General features: G+C 36.9%; 1 pseudogene; it reads left to right on the top strand.

The window, feature by feature from the left end:
- Nucleotides 1-1,959: 1,959 nt before the first annotated feature.
- LOC113738700 (pentatricopeptide repeat-containing protein At1g80270, mitochondrial-like) lies at nucleotides 1,960-7,708 on the top strand (annotated as a pseudogene).
- Nucleotides 7,709-7,991: the final 283 nt, after the last annotated feature.

Genomic DNA, 7,991 nt, shown 5'->3' with positions numbered 1-7,991 from the left:
ACTTAGTTCCCTCGGTGCTTCCTCAGAAGGGTCGGGCAACTCCGCTTCTTCAGAGTTTGACTTCACTGTCTTTTTATGCATGCGGGCTACCCTAGCCATACTTGAAAAGGAAAATAGACTTACTATTCTCCGAAAAATGTTGAGATTGGCTATTGTGCACTTGTAAGAAATAATCTCAATGGTTTGCCTCAGTTGAGTTGCTGTAATTTCCTCTCACAGTGAAAGTAAAAGGTGAAAAACCCTTTATTTATAGGGATGAGGGAAAGGCAAGCGAGCAGTTATTTTGAATTTCAAAAGATGTGCCCTCTCTCCCCTCATTAATGTGTGACTGTCTATCTAACATCTGTTCAATGCATCCCTCAACATTCTAGCATTCATTTTTCCCATTGACACTTGGCATACCATCGTCCAAATGTGTGCCACGTCCTTCCATTACTCTGCGCCTTAGTCTCGAGTAGGGAGACATGCTAGCTTTTCCCTTCCCAAGGCTAGGGGCTTATTAAGGGCGTTCACCTCATCCCTCCTTGGCTTTGCGATTGGACGAGGTGATCTTTAGAAGTCCCGTGCCACCTTGGCTCATTGCCTCACCCCATAGGGCCGGTCTCTGACTCTCCGAGATGGTTTCACCTCGGCTCGACCTCATTTCTTCATCCCTGACATCTGACGTCCCACTGAGAAAGCTGACTCATGCATGACAGAATGACGTGACAAAATGACATAACCATTGCCATGTCCCCTTCATCAGGCCTAACTCTGATACTGTCAGAGTTTGGTCCACAGAAATTGGAACTCATCATTCTTCCCACTATATTGTCTACTATAAATACCTTTCCATCCGTAGGAAAGGTACACACTCACATACACACCCACATATACACACATACTAAAGACTCTTAAGCCCTTATTTTTAGTTTGCAATTAGGTATCCGAACTGACTTGATCGTTAGAGTAGACCAGGGGGCAAAGCCCCGTACACTGCAGATGTGACAGGTGAATTCCTTTGACTTAGTCCAACCATCCGGAAGTCACCTCTTCACATAGAGTTCAAAAGTCAAATGTACCACCATACCTATAGGAAAATTCTGCTTTTTGGATATTATTACCTCAACTTGCATCTTTAACTAAAGATAATAGTTTAAATTTTAAATATTTAACAATTTTTAATCTAAAGGTCAATAACACTTCTTTTACCATCTAATGATGAATTTTTCTTGGGAATATGATACCAAAAATGGATGGTAAAATCTCCCTATACTATATTTAATCACTTACTACCTGGCAATGCTAGCGTTACTGTTCTTATGTGCTACTAATTGAGTATAGTCAAGTCAACTTTATTCTCAATTATAGTAGATGAGATGAAAATTTGTCAAAAATTAAATAATAAAGAAAAGTGCACAACAAATGAATATTGTCTTCCTCTTCGTTCTTCTTATTGGGTTTAAAAAGTCTTAGTCATGGGCCAACCCTAAAAACACCAAGCCAGACAAGACCAAAAAGTATATTAAATAACCTATTAAGGCCTAATCAAGCCAACCGCAAAAACATCTTTTAGTTTTTTAAATTTTTTGAAATCAGTTGAGAAGTGAACTTTTTCTTTTTTTTTTTTTTGGTCCAAGATGAGATTCCAAATCTTACAAGGAAAAAGTGAAAGAAAGCAAAACTTTGAGTCAAAACAAAGATCTCAAGATCAGCTGACTAATATCGTTACTAGTTAAATTGGATTTTGAAGACTTCTTCCTCTTCAGATACTTGCAAACGTGGTGTTTTGTCTCTCTAAAAGTGTATCAATTACATTAGAGAGTGTTCATTATCCATCCACATAAATGTGGACCTGAGAATGAGTTTGGATTCTATAGTTTGATCCAAGCCCTATGAGTTGTATGGCTTACAATACAATTTGATATTAGTATTCATTTATTGCTGATGAGTTAGCTTTTTTTTTTTTTTTTTTAAGACTTAGTTTGTATGAAGGCGCAATATGTATTTACACGTCCATCAGTGGCGCTAATTTTCTTCCCCTTTTCGCAGGGTTTAAGCATTATCAATATTCCACGCTTTTGTTCACCCACTCTCTCTCACTCTGCTCATTTCTACATGTGCCAGCCCTCAAAAGATCAAGGCCAAAGAGAAGAAATTAGTCATAATGATGTTGTCTCTTCGTCAACCCTTTAGTACTTTCCGGTAATCTTCCCTTCCTTTTCTTCATATATGCATTTTCACTTCTTTTACACGTTTTCCTTTATTTTTTCTTTTTGCTTTTCCATTCATGGGTAGTAAAGGGCTCAAGAAATGCCCTTTTCTTTAGGAAATTTTGGTTTGTGTTCCCCTTTTTTCAACCCTTTATGAAGAATATTTACGATGTGTGTTTTGATTTGTGGACTCTGATTGCAACCATAGAGTTGATTCTGCAATATAACTCGTAATTTTCAAGGTGGCATTTTTGTTTTGGTTTTTGAAAGAAAAACAAATTTAGGAGAGGATTTTTGGAATGATAGAAGCTGGAACTAGTAATAGTTGGAGATGGGACAAAAGGGTTTTTTCCCCCCTTCTTTTTTCCATTTCTGAAAAAGAAGATAAATTATGTGAAGAAATGGAAGGAATGTACTTTCACTGATAAAAATAAATTCCTAGGTTGCTGCAATTTCTTAGTCAGACTATTTTCCTTCTGGATTTTGCTTTTGGTTAGATGTTATTATCTTACTAATATTCCTTTTTAAAATGAGAGAACAAGAATGTACACTTTTGTTATCACCGTTAGTGCTCTAATCTTGCATTATATTTATAAGCGGATATCTGATTAATTGAACTTTTCTGCTTAAGAAAAATGTGGATTCTACACATGGTTCTTTGCTAAGTTCTGGTTTGATCAGAGAAACTGAAAAAAGTAAATTTTTTAATGAAGCTGGAGGCTCGGTCAATCCAACTAGAATTTTTCCTATAAACCTGTAATGTGCCCCCAAAATGTGGATGCAGAAAGTACAAGGCATTTTCACCTAATATGGATGAGTTCTCTGTTATTACTGCAAAGTGATGTCCTCTAATGCCATTACATGTATAGAGAGCTGCAACTTTAGAGGCAACATGATCTTGCTAGTTAAATTGATTGAATGCTTGGGATTGGCATACAATACTTTTCCTTTCATAATAGATGTTGGTTGTCACATCTGATGAATCGATAGTACAAATTAGGGTGTAATATAAATCACCAAGAATGTGCTAGATGGGAAATGCACATGAAGTTATTTATTTATTTATTTTTATATGGGGAAGGGGGGCTAACATGGGAGCCTAAAGTCCTTAGCTGTATCTGTTTAGGATTTTAACTTGTAGAAAGGTCAAAATAGGTTCATACAGATGTTATTTTATTAGTGCTTTTCTTTTATTTATCTATTTATTCCTTTTGCATCATGTTGTGCTTCAATGGCTTTGATTATAAAGAAAACTTGCTGGATTACTTGTTTTGACTGCATTTACTTAATAGTCCACTGTATTTTGTTTGTACTCATTGTTGATCAAGTTTACCGTGTCTTCTAGGAATCACAGATTTGGAGCGAGGATTTCCCTATTTTGCTATGATTTAGAGACAACAAGGTGTGCATTGGAGAACTGCAATTCAGGTTATACTGGATCTCAACAAATGATATCCAGTAGATATCTGTCTCCGACATGGTTCTTCAATGCAAGTTGTGATTCTCAAAATTGACTTTCAGGAACCCGCAGTTTCACTTCTCAGGCTGGCACTGAGAGTAGTGGGCAAGATGATGTGACTTGGAGAATGGGTTTACCGAGTTTGGGACTTCAACTACTTCTGATCTCTTTAATGAAAGCCATGCAGTTCATGAAAATGAGGATGATTTAATCTGTGAATCAGAACTCTCTGAAGAGGATGCTGGTAATATTGGGGAGGCCAAGCCTCAAAATGAGCTGGGGGTATCTGGTATTGAGACTGATGATGGAAAGAGAACTCTGCAGTAAACAACTTTCTTCCGTATTGTGCAAGGCCATTTTGGCTGCTCCAGCTTTATCTGTTCATAAGGTTGTAGACCACTGGATTGAAGAAGGAAATGAAGTAACTCGATCAGTAATAGCATCAACCATGTTCCATCTGCACAAGAGACAGATGTTTGAAAGCGCTTTAGAGGTAATTTAGTCTCATAGGTGGTGCTTTATATCATTTACCAGATTCAGCATTAATATTTGCAAAATTGATTCTACTTTTGGTATTCATAGCTACACTCAATTTTACTGTTTTTATGTTTCTGTATTTTAATGGTCATAATCTGAGGATGTTTCTTGTGCTTTAGCTTTTGGAGAGTTGCCTAATAAACATAATTTCTGGAAAAAAACTCTTTAAGAATTTGAAACTATATATTTATCCAAAATATTGTAAAACACTAATGTTTGATAGGCATCTGATATGTCTGGATGCTTAGAAGCATTTTGTATAATCTTACATTTAGCTGAAAAAAAATACAAGAGAAGCAATTGATAACATTTTAATTGCATTTGGTTGGAAAAATAGAGAATCAGCTTACTTGAAGAATAATTAGAGCGGTAGAATCTGCTTAAGTAACAAATTGGAATTTAGAATATATTTTTGAAGCCTTTTTGATATCTAGTATGTACTCTTGTACCCCTTTCAGTAGTGGCTTCCTCTGGATATTGATATTTTGAGTGCTTAACTGTGAGAGAGGTCCTCATCTTTAAGGCATTGACTTCCATAACTGGAAAGAGTTTTCTCTCTTTGTGCGGAAAGCTGATGCCTGTCTATTTGGAGGTTGGAAGTTCTCTCTTTGCATCTTTAGGTCTGTTATAGAACATGAGGCTGTTATCTAGCTTCTTCTCAGGGTTTGTTTAAGTCAACCAAAAAGTTGGTGCTTGCTCAGACAAGACACCTTGCATTCTCATGGTGATGATTCATTCATCCATCATATGGGTTTATTGTTATCATTGTAGACAATGATTTGTCTAAATAAAAACAGTATAAGAATGGATCTCGGGCTAACTGAGTTAGAAAGTTTTTGACTAAAATGGACTAGGAAATTCTAGTGAGTTTTGGCACAGTTTTAACCAGTCAAGACATGGATACTGTAGTCAATAGCATCCAAACGTCTAAGTTCTGTTAAATCCTTCTAGAACAAATTAGTACTGAAGTTCTTCTTGACTGTCAATGGCCAAGTTCCCTTTTATTTCTTTCTTTTTGGTTGTCCTTTTCTTTCCTTTTCTGTTCTTTTTGAAAGTAAAGATGCTATGCTTGACCATACCAAATTCTTGTTGATTATTTAGTCATTAGAGTTCCTTAGTCCAATAATGGTTGGAGAATTTAGATAATCCGATATTTGGGTAGTAATTTTTGTCTTTCTCTGAGCATGTCATTTTTCTTGTGCGCATCCTAAGAACTCAACCTTGAAAACCATGGGAGTCTATTGTATTCTAGTTCATCCGAATAAGGACAATCTGCCCAAATGATGCACATATTGTGCTTGTATAGTTGTGAGGTTAAATAGCAGAATAAACATTCTAGCAAAGTGGTGATTTCTTGGTTGAAGTGCATTCTTATTTGCCTGTATGGTTGAGGTTTGTTTATGGCATGTCACGTATGCAGTGAGCCACCAATATGGAGTGGTTTACACTGATGCTTGAGCTTAGATATGTGAAACTGTAGGGAGATGGTACTCTTCCAAGAGTTAATACTATTAGTTGAGCTGTGTGGACCAGTTTTAACTGTAAGTGCTAGACAAGACAGTGACATGGATATATTGGGAGGTACTGAACTGCATGGTAGAAGAAAGTTTTGCTTATAACCAAATGTTCCATGTCCATTTTCCCATATGCCAATAGGACAGCAACAATTTTGTTGGAACTTTGCTTCTTGCTAATACTAGCATATGTTCTTGAAAGATTCACAACTACTCATGTACAGATGTTACAACGTCTAATTCACACATGCTTATAGAGTTTCACCTGATCTGTTTCATGTTCGTTTTGTGCTTCTGGAGTTATTTACACTTCACATATTTATTTTCATTGGACAGTTCTCAGAGTGGTTGGAGTTGGAAGGCCACGAGTTTGGTGAGAGAGATTATGCTTCTCGTGTTGATTTGATTGCCAAAGTGCATGGTCTTCAGAAGACAGAAAGTTATATTGCAAACATCCCAAAATCCTTCCAAGGTGAAGTTGTTTATCGTACACTATTAGCCAATTGTGTTCCTGTAGCAAATGTGCAGAAAGCTGAGGAGGTTTTCAATGAGATAAAGGATCTAGGATTCCCAATTACAAACATTGCTTGTAATCAGTTGCTTTTTTTGTATAAGAGGTCAGACAAGAAGAAAATTGCTGATGTTCTATTGTTGATGGAGAAGGAAAAGGTAAAGCCTTCTCTATTCACATACAAACAATTGATAGATGTCAAAGGTCAATCAAATGACATCACTGGCATGGAGAAAATAGTTGAGACAATGAAGGATGATGGTTTAGAACCTGATTTTACCATAAAAGACTTGTTAGCTAAGCATTACAAATGTAAAGAAAAATCGTTGGCCTACCACTCTTTACTTCCTATATATGCAGCCCTTGGAAAATCTAATGAAGTGGAAAGAAACTGGAAGATTTGTGAATCTATACCACGGCCTCTGGAATGCTTGGTAGCCATTGAAGCTTGGGGAAAGCTAAACAAAATTGAAGAAGCAGAAGCAGTGTTTGATACTTTGTTGACAGCATGGAGTAAGCTGTCCTCAAAGCATTGTTCTGCTCTACTGGGAGTTTATGCAAATCACAGATTGTTGGACAAAGGAAAGAATCTTGTGTAGCAGATGGCCGACAGTAACTGCCATATAGGGCCACTGACTTGGGATACGCTTGTTAAGTTTCTAGTTGATGCTGGTGAAGCTGAAAAGACTGACACCATTTTACAGAAGGTTGCAGAACAGAAACAAATGAAGCCAAGTTAAGTTCTTACATGACCATTATGGATCACAATGCAGAGAGGGGTGATGTACAAAAAACTGAGAAACTGTTCCACAGGATGTGAAAGGCGGGGTATGTACCCATATCTGACAGTACCAACCACTTGTTCAGGCCTGTATTAAAGCCACGGCTCCTGTTTATGGGTTCTACAACAAAATGAAAGCTGACAATCTATTCCCCAACTGCCCAGCAGAGCCTTGGCAGCTCAATTGGCTTAGGTAGATCCCTTTAATGAGACAGTTTCAGAGTTGCTCAAATGAGGTGGTCTACTGGAGATTTTCCGGTTGCAAAATTGTTTGCAAGCAAAGTTAAGAATTGTCTGCATCAGCATGTTATTGTACAGAATTAGGTGTAGAATTAATTGCAGGTTGAAAACTAAGAATTCTTGCTTCTTTTTTGGTATTGAAATGTTCCATTTTTCCAATTGGAACCAATATGATGTGCTTGTCCTTGCTTCTTTTGTTGCAGTGCCATCCTAAATCCTTGGTGAAAGGTTGGGGAGTAAATCTGGCTACGCTTACAGGATGTTTTTACCCCACTTGGGATCTAACCGGTTATGGGTCTAACAGCTTGACCTTTCATTGAAACAGGTCCTAGGAAAGTACTTTGCTTTTGGCTGTGGTGTGTGTGTGATTAATCTTCTAAATAGATGTAAGCCATTTTTGGACAGCAAAATTAGCTAAAAATTGTCAAAACGAATAATTATGCTGCAACTAATTACTACGCAAATTGTTTCTAACACCTTGAGCATTCGACATTGTGCTGGTTGCAGTTATGTTTGTGTCAAAGACAATAAGCCTGTTCTCTTTTCAGATGCTGCAGATAATATAATGATTTTAATTACATGAAAGAAAAGCTCAATCCAGGTCATCCTTAAAACTGTTCAAAATTTTAGAACAATCCACTTGCTAATCTTCAAGTGATGCTTAGTTAAAGCTTGAGGAAAATTATGAAAATGTTTAAGGTTTGATTTAATTGAACTCTTTATCTCTTTCTAACAATCCAACCTACCTTTTATATAT

Source organism: Coffea arabica, chromosome 6e (genome assembly GCF_036785885.1).
Source record: "Coffea arabica cultivar ET-39 chromosome 6e, Coffea Arabica ET-39 HiFi, whole genome shotgun sequence".
NCBI lineage: Eukaryota > Viridiplantae > Streptophyta > Magnoliopsida > Gentianales > Rubiaceae > Coffea > Coffea arabica.
Note: the sequence above shows the minus strand (reverse complement) of the source record. Positions and strands in the feature narration are given on the sequence as shown.